The following is a 19599-nucleotide window of genomic DNA, read 5'->3' as shown; positions in this document are numbered from 1 at the left end:
AAAACAAAACACCCTAAGAAACCAATAGTGGAAGAAATAAAAAGCAGAAACAACGAAGATAAACAAGTTCCTACCGTACATTCCGACAGATACAATTATAGATTAAAAAAAAAAATTATTTTACGCAGATTCCAAGACAATAAGTATGAAGTTTGAAATAGGAAAAAAATCGGTTAAAAAGTAAACCGACAAAACCTGGATGGGGATTCAGGCTGGAAACCCAGATCAACAAACTTAAAAATAAAAAAAAAAGTAAAAAAGTGGTAAACAAGATGAAAACGACTAAAAGAGATGGAAAAGTATAAATGTGACTAGCAGGGAGAGGCTAAACAAGAAACATGAAGCAAAAATAGCAGCAAAAGAAGGACATATATACAAAATTGAACAGTGCAGGTAAAATAGGACCTTTGAAAACAATGAAGGCCAATTCTTACCAAAAATGTAATTGGAAGAAAAGCAAGAACACAATAACTGTACACGACAGAAAAAAAAACGCTACTGGAGTAAGATATGGAAATAGTGACAGGATCGTAATAGAAATGCCGCATGTCTGAAAGACATGAAAAAAAAAGAGTCACAGAAATTCGAAGAAAGAACAGAGAATGAAATCAGCAAGGAAACCCCCAAAACATACCTACGAAAAATAGCAAACTGAAGAGCACCATATCAGGACGGAATACAGGCATATTGGTTGAAGAAATTTACAATACATCATGATAATTCATCCATTCAGACTCTGAAAAGATGTATCTACGAAGCAGACATGCCAGAATAAATGACCAAAGATAAAGCTACACTGGTGCAAAAAGACTCCGGAAAAGGAAACATCTGCAGTAACTACAGATCTATAACACGCTTACCTGTAGCTCTCTACTCTAACAGTTTCTTTGTTACGTCAGCTGTGCTATTAGTATTTCCACATTGTAATATGGAAATACTAATAGCATAGCTGACTTAACAAATTTATCATTCCTTTCATAATCGCAGGCTACTTCCCGAGGAACAGAAAGGATGCTAAAAAGGGAAAAGTAACACCACTAACAGTAAGAACACTAGGGACATTATCGAGAAACCTTGAAAACAATGGGAGAGATAGAAATCAGATGGATGGCTGAGAAGATACAACGGATAAAAATAATGAAAACAGCTGAAATATCAAGGAAAACCTTTAAATGCGGAAACTAACACACATGAGCTACAGGCACAAGCCGGACACACAGAAACTGCTACACAGGTAAAACACAAAGAGATATCGCATGGAATTATGAAAACTAAAACTGTATAATTGTAAGTAAACCCCTGCGCACAGCCTTGTGTGTGTGTTTGTGTGTGTGTGTGTGTGTGTGTGTGTGTGATCATGAACTGGCGTCACAGGAAAGCGAGGAAAATCAAGGAGGATGGAATGACCGAGGAGTGAAAGCTCTGGCCAAACCTCCGCTGGATGAGTGCAAAGAAGACTGGGACCTTGAGGAGGCTTATTGCCACCCAGATTCCAATGAAGACCAATGGTGCCTACCAACGAGAAATCAATGGTAAGCAGCTGTTGCGATAATGCAAATTCAACTACAAAGGTTATCGAAAGAGATAGAGAGTACTGGAAATCTGGGGAGACTTGTTGTTACTCTGACTCCAGAGAACACCACAAGTTGTTCTCAAAGAGAAATCTTTGATGCTGACCTGTGTGACTACTTCTAATTAGTAAATTATATATATATATATATATATATATATATATATATATATATATATATATATATACTATTCTTATCAGAAGGAATTTATCAAAATGTTGAATCTCTTTTGAAAATTTTGAATCCCTCTTTTCTGCTATTTCATGCTTTAGTCGTTTTAAACGACGATTGAATTAAATTTATTTTAATCGTTTATTATTAATTCATTCAATTTCAGAATTTTACTTTCGCTAATATTGTTTATCTATTTAATCGATCTTTCTGTGATGAGATGATAACTGAAAGGACCCTCGAGACTTTTTCATCAATTTTGTTTAAGAGTATTTATAAATTTTCTACCGCGAAACACGCACCATATATATATATATATATATATATATATATATATATATATATATATATGCCTCACTTTATTAGGTAAATTTAATCATTGACAATTACGATATAAAGGAGTTTTCAGATTATTTTAAAACTTAACAAAACATAAGTGTAGTTTTTGAATTGTATGATTTTAAAAATTATAATTGTTGGTTGGTTTTGTTTTACGGCATATCAACCCTTTTCGGGTTATTTAATGCCGAATCCAAAGATTTTAAAGAAACCTTTTTTTAATAGAATATATTTGTTTTTTTCACGTCGGTTTCTATTTAACCCATAGTTTGGACCCTAACAGGTACTACCACTCCGGGTCAGAGTGGATCTGGGAGCAATGGTAATTAAAGGGTGGCTCCACACTCCCCAAAGCCCACAAGCTGGGGCCTCACCACTGGATCTAGTTTAAGGTCATATCCAGGACCCCCATTGAGGGACTTTTACTCTCTGCAGGGGGACAGTCGGCGTATTCTAATGCCCCACCGACAGGGCCAAAAATTATAATTGTAAGGATTGATAAGTTTGATTGTAATAGCTAATATATTTGAATCATGTATTATGTATGGTTTTCAATTCGGATCAATAGATTAGTTATTATATCTGATCGAAGTGATAAATCATTTTTTTTTTTTTAGCTTAGTTTACTTTCGTATATACAAGCATGTATAATAGTGTATAATTTGTTGATATTATTTTCGTAAGTAGGTATACACAAATTAGAATTAATAAATGTACTAATTATTAAATAGAACATTTTAGTGGAAGATTCATAAATTAATTCAAATGGGTTTAATGACTTTGATAAAAATTCAGTATGGTGTAATGGAAAAATATAAAGGCATCGGCGGCTTCCCCTCCAATTTTCTGATTTTAATCATGTCAAATCACATTTCAATTCCTTTTGACGGATTGATTGTTGTTATTTCTTCTGATGAGTTAAGGGCATAATAGATTCACTGATTGATATAATAATTAAGTGATTTTGCACTACGAAACAGATATATATATATATATATATATATATATATATATATATATATATATATATATATATATATATATATATATATATATATGTGTGTGTAGGAAAACTTAACACATCACTGAGTTTATCAGGATCATTGATTTATAAAGAAAATAATTTAAACACCATTCAAAATATCTACTGTGTGAATACTCATTTCTAAAGAACATAAAGGCTTTTTCACACCGCACATGAGAAGAATATATATATATATATATATATATATATATATATATATATATATATATATATATATATATATGTAGGGTAGCTGGCCTAAAATGTCTTAAGCGCTCTAAATTTTTTCCTTGAGCACAGGAGGCTTCGACGTGACTTAATTTTAACCTACATCTTTCATGGACGGTGCAGCCTGAACCGAGACCTGTTCTTTACTCCCGCCCCGGGTCGCAGGCTCCATAGGCACGCCTAAAATATCTACCTTAGACGGTTCAAGAGGCTTCGACGCCAAGCAACGTTCTCGATTCGCGTAGTATTTCTTATGAACTAGCTACCCGAGGAGGTCGTAAACCAGCCCACGCTACACATCTTCACGAAGGCTTTGGACAGACCCTGTTAGGACCACTACGGTTTTCTCTCTGAATAGTTTCTCTTTGTATATACCCCACTCAATTTTCACCGACTTTTTCTCTCCTTGTAAATGTCAAACGAGAAACAGACAATCGAGATTCAGAAGAAATTAGAGGAACGCTGTCGATCTGGCTTCAGATCGAAAACAATAGTATATTTTGACTGCCTCATACGCCGCAAGACGCGAGAGTTCCTTAGTAAGTTTCTAAAACCAGCTACCCCCAGCAGTACTCACGTTACGTTTTCAAATATCCATGTGAAAATATTGCTATGTCACCGACAGGATTCGAACTTGGTATTCAATGTAATTTTATTTCACGTCATCATCCACTTTATCACCGCCATTTCCAAATTTTATATCAAAAGGGGACTTGATAACGCCACTATCGCAAGACTAGAACAAACAGCTATTTACACAGCACCTGCTGGTGGTAGTCTTCCTTTATTTTAAAAACTATATCGAATAGCTCATATTTAACCCTAGTTATGGTTGTGTGATCCACGTTACAACCGTTACTTTCCAATTTTATATCACAAGAGGAGACTTGATAGGTCCGCTATGGAGAAACTAGGAACAAATGGATATGGCGGTAGTCTCCCTTTATTTAAAAATCATATCGAATTGCGCTTAAACCCAGCTGTAATTATGGCTGTGTGACAGAATGAGTAATCGACGGACAAAAGCACTTAGACCGATGTGTGGACGCTTCTAATAAAGATAGATACCAGAATCATTCTTCATATCTAGTTTAATATTCATCTGACATGCTTGTATGCATGCTTTTAGAAATTGACTTCTAAACTAACATATCTCTGGCCAGGTCTTTATTTATCCTCCTTTGCCCCAGGTATATTTTTATCAGTTCCTCCCATGTTTTTTCCTCATCTGCGAACTGCACCTTATATCATAACTGTTCTACATCTACTAACGCAATGACTTTCAGCTATTTATCCAACGTGACCATACCATCAGAGTATTCTGTTCAGCACGCAACTATCTATACTGTCCAGATTTAATCCTCATCTGGAGGTCATCAGAACTAAACTTGTCTTTAAAACTTATATTACACATCCATCATATCATTTACGTATCATTTTCTCCCCATGCAACACATACCCTCAACCCTTACTGGCCATATTTCACTTATTACACAGAATAATAATTCCGAATATACTAATGCTTAAAAAAAAATGAAAGACTCCATTAGCGAACGCTTAAATAATTCTTCACTTACTGTAGAAATTAAAAAACAACTGTTAATGACGAGTAAGATCTCCTGTGACGGGAAGCACGCATTCTTGTACGTCTCAGCTGTTAGTGATATCGTCGCAATAGCGTCAAAATGGCTGACGCTTAATGCAGCGGGTGGAAAAAAAAATGAATGGAAAAATAGAAACTCCTGAAGTGATAAGCGAATTGTGAGGTTTAATTTTGGTTAACATATCCGCATTTGACCACGTGCGTCGTTCTCACGCGTGGCGTATTGTTGCGGGAAAAATGTGTCGAGATTAACGTTTCTTTTTCCGTGTTGTTTCGTGTTCGATGGCCGGACGCGAGTTTGTCATCGTTAGATACGTCTTAGCGTGTAAGAAATTCTGTCCGTCGGGTGATCGGTATGTTTTCTTTCTTTTTTTTTTTTTTGGCGATCACGCATATTAACCTGCTTGAGCGTGGCGTACATAAATAGATAACCATTCTACTAAAGTCACATACTCTGATTAAGTTACAGAATAAAGAGTTCTGTTTCTACTCTCTCAAGCAAAATGCCGAGAGATTTATAGAAGTGACACAAAAATGACTGTATTTTTTTTTCAAAGTGCATTTATTAATTTAAAAATGTACCCGTTTAAAAGAATCCCCGTAATAGTTGTCTATCGTCTAACCGTGACAATTGTGCTTTATTCTGAGATGTCTGCAAGTCATATGAGTTTATTGAAACGGCCTTCGATTTAAGTAGGTTGCGGGTCATCGGCTTTTTTAAAAAACTCTTTTTCATCAGGCATATCGCCACTTAGAACATAAGGGCTACTATCTGGGGCCGTGTCTAACAGTGATATATCTGTTCACATTACATTTAAACTTCTCCAAGTTATTAGTCAGAGAAGCAGGACACAGAGAGGGAATTCCCAAATCGGGTAGTCCGAGGGGAGAAATCATTAGAGTAGGAAGTTTTCTGGCATCTATGGATCTCAAGAGAAAAGGAGTGGGATTTTGCTGCTTGTCAAGTTAGTCGGGAGTATGTACGTCGAGAGGGCACAAGTGATACAAATTCATCAAAGTACATTTCATTAAAGTACTTGCAAAGCAAAATGCAATATTGCGGCGACGAGACAGAGGTCTGAGCTTGGCCGATAGTACGGGACCTCTTAGAGTCGATATTCGTTTTTGGACCCTGTGTAATAGTGAGAGAATAGTTGTAAATGTAGCAACAATACGTTTTGCATAGGCGAATTGTGGTTTTGTAAAGATACAGACACTTTCCGGTCAGAGCAATTTTCTAGACTGGTAGAGGGAGCCATATGGTTTACCTGTAACATTTAAGTTTGACATACAACTTACATCGCTAAACGCATAGATCGAATGGACGTATCTTGTTTTGAAATGTTCATGAATCTCTGCACAAAGTTTGCCGGTCGGTCTGTCATATAATAACATTTTCGTTGGTCTTGAAATAGCATTTTTATTAGTCTGTCACACTTATGTTTGACATTGTATTTTCGTTGATTTGGCACGCTTAAGTTTTAAACAACATTTTCATTGGTCTGTCATGCTTAAGTTTTAAAAAGAATTTTCATGAGTGTGTCAAGTATTTTTGATTGTCTAAAACGATTCAGTTTTAAATTTTAAATATAAATATTGTTAGTTTGTCATGCTTAAATTTTAGATAAGATTTTTTCCGCTCTATCATATTTAAATTGAAAATAATATATATATATATATATATATATTTAATTATTATAGTAAAAAAAATAATTATGACAGCCCCTTTAAGAAATTCGTTTCTTATCGTTGAGCACTTTCCGTTGAATTAAAAAGTCGGTCAATTTAGCTCTTATGCGTAGATCATCGTATAACGATTTGATCACTGTCTGTCTGACGCAATGAACATTTAAATTAAAATGTTTAAAATTCAACGCTATCTCACACGGTTAATAGTAGCCGAATGGATACGGCCTCCGCTAATCGAGCCAGAGATGTCTCGTGTCGCGGGGTTCGAATCGTTCGACTGGTAGTAATCGTGACACTCTGCACTGAAGAATCCCGAAAGGATGAAACACTAGTGTTGTAGGTATTTAATTATTTTAATTATTATACCTATTTACTATGCCTCCCCACGGGACAGAGTTAGACACCAGGGTCGTTTTTTAACGTGGAGAAAAGGTACAAAAATAAAAATTGTCTCAATCGTGAAGGATTTCTCCTCCACCGAAAGAGAACAAGAAATAGAAGTGCAGCATCTGAAGAACAGATACTACACTTTGATCTTGTCCCGAATTATTATAGTAAAAAAAATAATTATATATATATATATATATATATATATATATATATATATATATTAGAAAATTTTTTCCAAAGGTTTAATATATTAAAATCTATTAGCCAGTGGCAATGTACATATATCAATAAAAGTTAAGCCAGGTAAATTGAATAAATATAAGGCTACATGATTAATATTTTTGTAATCGAGAATTCATATATACTTGCAAAAACCAAAGCAACAAGGAAAAAAGATTACGTCTAATTAGATGTCGAAACAAATTTGTAACATTCGAACGAAAAAAATACAAAATATGATATAATCTTTTTTCTTTGTTGTTTTGGTTTATATATATATATATATATATATATATATATATATATATATATGAATATAAACCAAAACAACAAAGAAAAAAGATTATTATAGATATTATATATATATATATTATATATATATATGTATATATGTGCATATATATGTATATATATATGTATATATATAGATATATATATGTATATGTATATATATATGTAGATAAATAAATATATATATATATATATATATATATATATTATTCAATTTTCACCCCAAACAAGGCACAGTGCCACTTTGAAGTAGGGGGCTACGATCGGGGGCATAATTTGCGGGGCATTATTAAGGGAGATGAGTAGCAAGATGTTTGTTCACATTACACTTGAACTTCTGCATATCAGTACAGTTGGGAAAGCAGAGTCCCGTAGTACTCGGGAAGAAGCTATTGGAGTAAAAGGCTTTCTTACACCTAGGGATCTTTACTGTAAAGAGGTGGAACTTAGTTGCTTGTCGGGTTTGTCGGGGGTAGTCACATCGAGGAGGCACAAGTGCTTGCAGTTCGTCAGAGCATTCGCCATTGTAGAAAAGGCAGAGGGATGCAACATTTCGTCGATGGGACAGAGGCTGAAGCCTAGATGACAGTTCAGGACCTATCAGATTGGCAACTCTCTTTTGAACCCTGTCCAGGAGTGAGAGACAAGCAGCAGATGCACCAGCCCAAATGTGACAACAGTACTCCATACATGGGCGAATAGTGGCCTTATAGAGGTACAGGATACTTTCAGGTGTAAGTAATTTTCTAGCATGGTAGAGAGAGCCCACCTTCTTCGCAGCAACCTTGGTAATGCTCTCAATGTATCTGTTCCAGTTCATGTTCCCTGTAAACGTTAGGCCGATGAGTTTAAAAGAAGTACTTTCATGCAATGTGTTCTTGGCCATTGCTATTAGTGGTAGAGAAGATTCATTGTAGTTATTGAAGGAAACAAGCTTAGTGTTGGCAGTATTGAATGTGACCATCCATTTTTGGCTCCATTCCACTACAGATTGGAGGTCATCCTCTAGTGTTTCTGCCATTTCCTTAGATATGTGTTCATTTGTTTTCCCATCATGCCTGTTATAGAGAGTGGTGTCATCGGCAAATATACCCATCTCAGAAACAATTTTATCAGGGAGATCATTTATGAATATCAGGAATAATAAAGGTCCAAGGATGGGCCCCTGAGGTACTCCCGCATTTATATCATATTGTTTAGATGTACGACCGTCGAGGACAACTTGCATTTTCCTTACTTAAGAAGGATTTTATTGCATTATGTATTCTTCCAGTGATACCATATTATCTAATTTTCCTTAGAAGACCATCGTGCCATACCCTGTCAAAGGTCTTAAATATATCAAAGGCTATAACACTCCCCTGTTTTGTCCAGTGAATGGTATATACGTTCAGAGACTACAGTTAAGATATCTGCTGTTGAACGGGCTTGCCTAAATCCATATTGTTTGTCAGTCAGGAGTTTAGCAGTTGTTAGGTGTTGGACTAGGGCTTGATTAATTAAGGACTCAAATATTTTGGCGAAAAGCGGGAGGAGGCTAATGGGGCGATAATTTAGTAGGTCAGTTCTTTCACCAGAATTCTTGAAGACTGGTACCACAGAAGCTGTTTTCCAGCAGTCTGGAAAGCAAGATTCGTTAAGGCATTTGTTGTAAAGTTTGGAGAGAACTGGAGCAACCTCAGCAGAGCATTATTTTAATAGCACAGCCGGGATGAGATCGGGTCCACATGCTTTTGAGGTGTCTAGGTTTTTTATAATAGCATGTACCTGAGAAGGGGTGATTTTCAAATCGTCTAGTGAGGCGTCTGTCCGCAAAGGAAAGTCGGGGAGGTAGTGGTGTGCCGGGTCCAGTGTGGCGTTTGAGGCAAACCGACTGACAAGTAGATTTGCTTTGTTGGTTGCCGTGCAAGCAACCTCATGATTGTTTGATAGTGGAGGAATCGTTGACTGCCCATTATTTACTACACTGTTGTAGATTCACAAGTTCCTAATTTCTGTGCTTCGATGCGTTTTCTGGTGGTTTCGGTGTAATCTGTCTTAGCTGTCGCTATTACTCTCTTACAATTATTTCTAGCTTCTATATACTTCTGTCTGTTTGAACTGGACTTATGTCGGTTGAATCTGCGGAACGCATGCTGCCTTTGGGCAATGGCAGCTGCACAAGCAGACGTAGACCATTGGAGAGAGTAAGGCTTGCTATAGACTTTCCGTGTGGGAACATGTGCTTCAATTGCAATTTTGAACCATTCAGTGGTCTCATTTGAACACTGTTTCGCTGGAAGAAAAAGATATTTCGCCATGGAGCATTTCTGATGAGTTCCCTGATGACTTCCCAGTCAGACTTTTTGTAATACCTCGTTGTTTTGAGTAGTGTGTCTTCAATTATAGGGCGAAAATTTAGGGTGATTTCTACCATTATCACAGCGTGATCAGCATTCCCGAGTGGGCTGTGGGCATTTGTTGTAAAATCATCGGGAACCGTTGTCAGAAATAGATCTAGAAATTAGGCATGCTGATCTTGCTGGTCTGGGAAACGTGTCGGAAATGTAACTGTCTGAGATAAGGAATGGGATATGGAGAAGCTATGTATTGTGCTACCAGCTACGTTTGTGTAAGTAGAGAATCCAAGCCAGTTACTGTGGTAGACATTGAAGTCACTAAATACATGTACTTGTGCGCTAGTATCGAGGGAGAGTGCTATATCTATGTTGTCAGAGACTGTTTATTAGGGTACAGTCCTGGGTTGAGGGAGAGCGGTAGAGAAAATATATTATTGTATATATATATATATATATATATATATATATATATATATGTATATTTATGCATATATATGTATATAATGTATATATGTATATACATGCATATATATGTATATATAGACATGTATATATATATATATATATACATGTCTATATATATATATATATATATATTCCGTTTAATAAAAAGCAAATTTGTTGGGGGGAATAGTTTCTATTATTGTTGTCAACAACATTTCCGATGATCTGATATGCTTACGTCTTAAACAGCATTTTACGATAACATTTCTGTTACTCTGTTATGCATAAGTTTTAAACAGCAGCATCGTTGACGTGCCACGCTTAAGTTCGAAATAGGACTTCCGTTGGTTCGTCATGCATAATTTTTAAACAACATTTGTGTTGATCTGTCACTCTTAAGTTTTAAATAGCTACACCGTTTGTTTGTCACAGTAAAGTTTGAAATAAGCCTTTCGTTGGTAAGTCTCGGTTAAATTTTAAAGTTGTATTTCTAAATAATAACATTATTTTAACACAATTGTTAAAGTGTGTTGTTCATTCTCATGTATATGTTTGTGTCATGTTCATAATTTTTATTCAAATCAATTATTGGTACATTTGATAATTATTTTATGATGTTTTTATTTTTGCATTTGTCATCAGGTACACACTTTTGTCAAAACGATTTCTCGTACACACAGCTAAAGTATTTTAATACCTTTATTTTTATTCGAATTACCATTTGGTACATTTGATAATTATTTTATGATGTTTTTATTTTTGCATTTGTCATCAGGTGCACACTTTTCTCAAAACGATTTCAGCTAAGGTATTTTAATACCTTAATTTTTATTCGAATTACCATTTGGTACATTTGATAATTATTTTGTTGTTTCTTGCATTTGACCAGGTGCACGTTTTTGTCAAAATGATTTCTCGAGCACACGGCCTAATCTGATTTTGTGCAACATGTAATGTTCGGTGGTAGACAAAAGAATACAGAAAACAATGGCTAATCATTCTAATTATATGCTGGTTATCTCGTGAAGTAACAAGATTTCTTTTTACCCCATATGCAAATGAAATGTCGGTTTGAGAAAAAATCCTGTTTTTCAAAGATTGTACTGAATTTAGTATAGACAGCATCACCAGTAATGTATTTAATTTAGAATGTTGAGATTTAATACATTGTAACAGAGCACGGACGTACGTTCGGCAGCTGTATGCAAATAATCGAGTCGTGTGCGAGAAGACGTCATGGCAAGGAGAAAGGAAAAAGATTATAAAAAACGTGTTTGTAAACCGATGGTCACGTAAAAACACGTGGGTTACGTCACAGCCGAGACGAGAAGTCACGTGTGACCGGAGAAGGAGAAATAAAGGTACTTTGCTAAAATTTGAAACAGCGAGTTGAATTCTTTCCTCTTACTTTATTATATTCCTTGCGATGGAGTCTACAACGTGTTGGGTCCCTACATATTAACGACTACGTTACAAGGTGGGTTGAATTTAATTCTGTGAATTGTGGGTTGTAAGTGTAGAATAGTTAACAATCCATTTGGGAAAGTGCAGAATAGTTAACAATTGATTATTTCACCACAGTTTTTACGTATTGGGTACTTGCAATCAGCATCTTCATCCAAAGAACTCAGTATACTAATCTGAATTACATCTAAGTAATTTTTCGAATAAATTGGGTCGAATAACGTAGTCTTCGCTGGAAAACACATCCAAAGATCATCATTGTTTTTAGCACCAGTCGATAGATTCGAGCCATCTCTTAGCAAAGACCGTATCCATTTGGCTACCATCAACCGCGAGAAATAACGTTGAATTTAAACATTTTACTTTTTTAAATGTTTTTAACGTCAGTCACAGTGATCTAATCGTTATACGATGATCTATGCATATATCTATATATTATGTTTTGATTTGACAGGTGGATATACAAGTATATATATATATATATATATATATATATATATATATATATATATATAAGCGAGATAAGACACTGATAGAATTCAGATGAAAAATCCTGATCGGTATTACTTGAAGTAATACTTTCAAGATGATCCTGTGGGTATATATGTGCTTATATCTTCACTTATGTTTAGATTTGACAGGTGGATATACAAGTAATCATTATATAAATAGTTAAAATCAACCACGCTTTGGCGACCCCATACCCAGCCCCACATTTAAATCAGTTCTTCCCTTTATAAAAATATCTAATTAGCCACAGTATATAAAGCAATCACTCAAACATCAATTCCAACTCAGCGAACAACAAAACAAACTCATCCATAGATCGCCTCCAAACAGAAATATATGTATTTTAAATAACATTTAAACAAACTTAATTGCACTAGATCACACTACGACAACAAGCGTATTTAACTAATGAAGTCATCTTTAAATATACACTTTAAATATATACTCAAAATTAAAAGAACCCAACCGTAAACTCACTTAATTAAGTAACTCTCCAAACATTCCATATTTTCACACCATGACTCGTCTCTATCTCCACCTCATCCGCTCACTTGTCCGCATAGCAAAAACAGCACAGCCAATTGAAAATCACAAGAATATCCATTTCCCACTTGAACTTAAAATCAAGAGGTCAAACCCTTTAAAGAATACTAAAATACAATTCCTCCCTCCGCACCGAAAAAATTCCACTAAGAACCTGTATGCTCGCCCAACTTTAACCCCCCTCTTTCTTTACCCTCTCTACTTCAACCCACTCTCCTCTTTCCCTCATCTAAAAGGCTTCTCTCACCCGCTATAAACAAGAAAACGAACTATCTTACTACAGAGAGTCACACCCGAAGCAAGCCGTCCAACCCACCGTTCTGAATATCATCTCCAGGATTATTTTGCTATTTTTGCTATTTTGCTACCTACACTATTGATTTCGAGGTCCATTGCATACTTAACTCAATGCTCAAATTCTATCACTCACGGGGATAATTACAATGGAATAGTATATCCATCCAACTTCGGATACACTTTGTCAACACCGAGAAAGCATTTGGACTACAGCAACCAACACACACTCAACGCAACAACGAATAAGGTTGCACCGTATACTTTACGAAAAATCAATAAGGAGCAATACACTTTCGCTATATGGGAATATCACTTTCTCCCATGAGCCTATTTTCTGCCCACCTGGATTTATAACCCCGAACGACATTGGACTCCTTCCGATAATGGATTACCCAGGTTTTATCAACTTCTCTTTTCGTATAATTTTCTCCATATAATTATCCACAACCACTCAAAAACTATTTTCCATAATTGTGCTGAAAAGCAAAATTAGCGTCCATTCGCAACTGAACATTTTGCTAACTGCATTTCATTTCCTCTGATGATTGTTGAAAATCCATGGATTAAGGAAATTAAAATAACCCCTTCTATATATTCCTTTTGTCAGACAATAAATTCTTAAATCGAATATATGTCGCTATATGTTGTTTTTTCAGTATTTAAAATTTGACCACGAAACTTATATATATATATATATATATATATATATATATATATATATATATATATATATATATATATATACATAAAATGGGACTATTTTTCCTCTGCCATTTTCGACAGTATAGAGTTAAAAGTAAACACTTCTTATGTACAAATCTTATGTTCGCCATTTACACTTACTATTAAAGCGTGTTTCTAGCCCACAATACATACATTTTGTCCCTACTTTACAATTATTTTTTCCCCTGTTCGACGCACTCTGTCAAATACGTAAGACTACTGAGAGTAACTAAGGCTTTCTCTCCGATGCAAATTACTTCTCCACTGTAACCTAAACTCATCGCTTCATTTGTATTTCTTCAGATACGTCTCGTATGTAGCCGGTTTAGTATTAACCTTCATACATATGTGCATTACGATTATAGTTGCGCTTACTCATTCTGACTCATTTATTGGAATAAAAGTTCATCCCGAACATGCCTTTCCACTATACATGTTACGATTGCGTACGCCCACTTTCAAGAATAGCGGATCGTCCAAAAACGAACACCTATAATTTTTACAATATCGCCGCCTTCGCATCACTCTACTTTTACAATGTTGCTCATTTTTTTTTTTACAAAGAAGTCACCACTTATCAAGGCCCAGAGGCCACTCGGGGATCAGGGTTAAAGAGTGTACCGTAGTCAATGGGACAATATAGAGATCGTAACAGAGTAAATTTGGTAAATTGGATTACTTAAGGGAAACGGCTCATCTAGAACTTGTTTATATTCGACTTGAAGACAACAATGTTGTAGTCAGCTGTAATGTAGGCAAACGGAAGAGACTTCCACAGGCGTGCAGTTCTAAGAAAGAAGCTTTGTTCATGGAATCTATGTTTAGGTTTAGGCACAGGTAAAGAGTTGGAAAAATTATTGACATTGGTTTCTGCTAGACGAGTGTTTCTTGTGAATATTTGGCAAAGGGGGGAAGCGTAGATTGGAGCTCAGACGAGCACTTGCTATGAAAATTACGATAAAACAGAGAAAGGCTAGCAACGTCTCTTCTGCAAGAATAAGGTTGCAGAGAAGAGATAAGGGAGCCCCCTACTAGGCTATGAAGTCTATTTTGAACTCTATCAAGGTAGGATAAGGTCGTTCTAGCTCCTGCCCAGATGTGGCAACAATACTCCATCCTTGGACGTACCTGGCTTTTATATAGGTAGAGAATTGCATCAACAGGCAGATGTCTACTGGATCGATAGAAGGATCTCACCATTTTTCCAGCGACCTTGGCATCGGATTTGATGTACGTGTTTCATGTTAGATCAGGAGTATCTAAAATTGTCAAAACATGGAGCCTCTCCTAGACGAAAGTCATTCATTTCAGTTGATACCAGGTAGGGATCAGAGCGTTGACGATGTAAAGATAGAAGCTTGCTCATACACGTAATTTACATTCACAGCTCCCAAACACACATGAACACACACTTCTCTACGGTTATAAATGTATTTATTTATTTTTTCACCTTTTCCTAACATTTACTTTCTTTTTTTAAAGATTTATTCATTTCCACTCAAACTGAACAGGTTTATTTTGAATGTTTTACAATTATTTTTTATTTTTTTTTTTTTTTAATTACATTTTCATCCCAAACAAGGCGCATTGCCACTTTGGTGTAGGGGGCTACTATCAGGGGCAGCAACTACTGGGGCACTATGTTGGGATTTAGGCAGCAAGATGTCGGTTCACGTTGCACTTGAACTTCTGCATGTCATTACAGTTGGGGAAGCAGGAACTTGGAATGGAATTCCAGAGTCTAGCGGTTCTGGGGAAGAAACTACTGGAGTAGAAAGATCTTTTACATCTAGGGATCTCTACTGTGTGGGGATGGGATTTAGCTGCCTGTCGGGTTTGTCGAGGGTGTCTACGTCGTGGGGGCACAAGTGTCTGCTGTTCGTCAGAGCATTCACCATTAAAATACTTGTAGAACAGGCAGAGGGATGCAACGTTTCGTCGATGGGACAGAGGCTGAAGCTTAGATGCCAGTTCAGGGCCTATCAGATTGGCGACTCTTTTTTGAACCCTGTCTAGGGGATTTCCGTTACGGATAAGGATTCCCTGCTTTTTTTAGTTTCGCTAACTTATATATAAACAAAGTTTCGCTAACTTATATATAAACAAAGTTTCGCTAACTTATATATAAACAAAGTTTCGCTAACTTATAAACAAAGTTTCGCTAACTTATATATAAACAAAGTTTCGCTAACTTATATATAAACAAGAAATTTGTTACACAGAAATTTGTACATGCATTCACTATTTCATTGTTGGAATGTTTCCTTTTTTTTATTAGTTTTCCAAAATGATTTTCTTCAATAATACCAGTAGTTGTTGCGACTATTTTATCTACCCCTCTCATACCCGGGAGTTCATGAAGATTTACTTCCAAATATCGAACTATACCGCCAAGTAGTTTCAAAGCATACAATTGGCTCACAATCCGAAATGCAAACATGTTCAATAAAAATAAAGATAAAATGTTCAGGGCGTTTACTTACTCTAATACTCTTTTGTCCGAAGTTGGTTGCTTCTTGTCGTGGATGGATGTCGCTCTGAACGGATAGCGGCAAATTTTCGTATTACAATCGATTCGCGCGCTGTGTTGATATTCCTCGAATTATTCGATACCCCCTCCTATCAGAAAAAGAAAGTAAAATAAATTAAGAGTGAGACAGATAAAACCAGGGAAGAGTTTTAGAGTGAGGAGTACGAAGGACAGACAGACAGACGGATATACATGCAGACAAACAGACAAACGTACAGGAAAAATAATGAGTATATATATATATATATATATATATATATATATATATATATATATATATATATATATATATATATATATATATATATATATATATATATTATGTATTTAGGCAGCATGTTTTCATTCAGACAAATGCGGAGTGTTTTTGCTTAATGGTCTGTTTTTGTAATTTTTCCATTTTTGCGAATGATCATTCTTATGTCTCGGTAGAATTTGCGCGTTCCATAACTGTTTTCTTTTTTTGTTTTTGTTTTTGTGCAAGTACTTTCAACTGATTTACTTCAGTCGTCTTCAGGCATTTTTAATTACTGTTTCGTTTAAAATCTGGATGCTTTTAGTTCCAATTACATTTACATTTCTGAAAATAGCGAAGCCTCTCGTGTGTAAAAAATACGTTTCTACGCGGCTTAAATAGATGGACAACGGTTTGAAAGTGTGATTTACAAAATGATATGGAATTTAAAGTTTTTTTAAAAATTATAAATTTAAATTACAACAAAAAAAAAGAAAAGAATGAATGAGATCGGGGGGGGGGGTGCGAGAAGAGCGGATAAAAGAGGAAGGGAACAAGGGGTAAAAGGTGGGAGGGTCTGGGAAGTTCATTTCTGGTGTGGCTGAGGGCATATGGATACATGGAGGGGGAAGGGGATATGTGGGGGTAGGAGGAGGGGGTTACTTGAAAATTCGAGTCTTAATGTTAAAGTTTTTGGCGTCTCGTTGGTGAGATGATTTCTTGATAAGTATGTCTTGACCTGTTGAGTGTTCGTTTAGGTTCGGAGGCGGGGGGGCTATGATTCGGTTTATTTATTTAGTTTTTATTTGTTGTTAATTGTGTGGAGAGGGTTAGCTAGCGGCCGCGGGCGCGAGCACACACATGCGCAAATACACACATATATACTTAAAGAAACGTTCACATGTACACATATATCTTCGCCCTGGCGTGCAAATATATGTATCCCTATGCTCTCAGCCACGCCAGAAATGAACTTCCCAGACCCTCCCCCACAAGTTCCTTAAACTCCAAAACTAAAACATTACTGACATACCAAGCACCCTCTCCCACCTTTTCCCCCTTGTTCCCTTCCTCTTTTATCCGCTCTTCTCGCACCCCCCTGACCTCATTCACTCTTTCACTCTTTCATCCCATAATAACGAACATTTCTGTAAAAGTCTGAGGAAGCTACGGACGGCAAAAAAAAACTGAAGCTAAAACAATAATGTAACTTAACAGAAAGATACGGTAATAAAAACTAAAACGTATATATATATATATATATATATATATATATATATATATATGTGTGTGTGTGTGTGTGTGTGTGTGGGTGTGTGTATATACGAACTAGAAGATATACTCAGCGTTGCCCGGTATTAAAAGTGACCTTATATCCCTTTTTAAAAATGAAGTAAAAAACGAAAAGAAACTGAGTCATGTACAAGCGCGTATTATGTTTTTTTTGTTTAATAGTTCAATTCATGTAAATAAAAAAACAATGCCTGAACTGATATCAAACCCAAATACTAAAGATTCCTAAAGAACAAACAAGCTTTCAACCTATAGAAACGTTTTTCTCAGGTTCTGACATTCTTTTTGTAAATCAATATAAAATATATAAAATACCCCATGGATCGCAGTCGGTGTAGATGTTAGTCACAATTTGTTACAGTACCTCTTGTGGTACATAAGAAAAGTATTTGAACCTAGAAAACATTAGTTTTTATAGAAAGGAATCGCCATATATCAAGGCTCAGAGGCCACTCGAGGATAAGAGTTAAAGAGTGTACAGTAGTCGAAAGGACAATATCATAGTAATCGTTAGAAATGTAAATTGGATTACTTAAGGGGAACGGCTCATCAAGAATGTGTTTACATTAGACTTGAAAACGGCCATATTGTAGTCAGCTGGAAAGCAGGTAAACGGAAGAGAGTTCCACAGGTGTGCAGTCATAAGAAAGAAGCTTTGTTCATGGAATCTATGTTTAGGTTTAGGCACAGATAAAGAGTGGGGGAAATTATTGAGAGTGTTCGGCCAGTTGTAGACCTGGAGGGGGGGTCAGTTGATGATGACCTGCTTCTAATAGGCAACACAAACAAAATGGTAACAGAAGTTGGAAGTTGTTCACAACACGTTTCATTTTGAGATAAATCTTATCAGATTCAACTAATTGCATACAAGTAGTCCTTGACAATAAGTTGGAAGTTTTACCATTAAATGACTTGACAGAGATCGAGATATCGTAAAACAAACAAATGAAATCATTTTTTGTTAGTGAATTTACGAGATGAGGATAATTTGCATTATTTAGACTATTGTTCTCATCTTTTTTTTTTTTTTTACCTTCACAATGTTTAGATGCTGATCTTCTTTATTGGAGTCAAACTCAAGAACCTGCATAGAATTTCAAATAGAACGCTTTATTTAATCTATGGAGGTAGCATGTTTTTGTTCTGTGAAAGTTTGGCGAAGGGGGGGCATAGATTGGAGCTCAGACGAACACTTGCCATGAAAATAACGATAAAGCAGAGACAGGCTCACAGCGTCTCTTCTGTGAGAAAAAGGTTGCAGTGCAAATACTTTTCTCACACACACATACACATATGAACTAAAGTAACGACTATAAATAATAATTTACAAGAATTGATTATTCGACTGGAAAGTTTGGAAGAAAGATTAAGATATTCTTAATACGCAGTTAAAAAAATACGTACTTTTCATCAGAGAAAAGACTTTAGCAAAATAATTTCGAAAATCTGCATATCTGTATCAAAAAAAATTCTTCAAATATTAAGGAAGATGTTTCCCCAGTGCATGACCTCACACAGTAAGGTTGAAAATCAAGATTCGTCCTATAATTATTTAATTTATACATATTTAATTTCTATATTCGTTTTTATTTCTTTTTATTGCGTCACTAAAAGCAACTAAATAGTTTTTCACCTTTCCGTTAAAATGTTTAAATTTTATAAAATATTAAAAGTCAAAATTCACTCATAAAAAGAA

At 35.6% G+C, this 19599-nt stretch overlaps 1 protein-coding gene across 3 annotated transcripts in view; it reads right to left on the bottom strand.

The window, feature by feature from the left end:
- Nucleotides 1-19599, bottom strand: part of LOC145255676 (transmembrane protein 272-like) — a 386301-nt gene that overhangs the window by 82651 nt on the left and 284051 nt on the right. For all 3 annotated transcript variants that reach the window (XM_080114242.1, XM_080114240.1, XM_080114243.1), the window contains one exon: nt 16329-16464. The gene's annotated coding sequence lies outside the window, so the exon portion shown is untranslated. The remainder of the gene's footprint in view (nt 1-16328; nt 16465-19599) is intronic.

Source organism: Euprymna scolopes, chromosome 31 (genome assembly GCF_053919585.1).
Source record: "Euprymna scolopes isolate OS-2025 chromosome 31, ASM5391958v1, whole genome shotgun sequence".
Classification (NCBI taxonomy): Eukaryota; Metazoa; Mollusca; class Cephalopoda; order Sepiida; family Sepiolidae; genus Euprymna; species Euprymna scolopes.
Note: the sequence above shows the minus strand (reverse complement) of the source record. Positions and strands in the feature narration are given on the sequence as shown.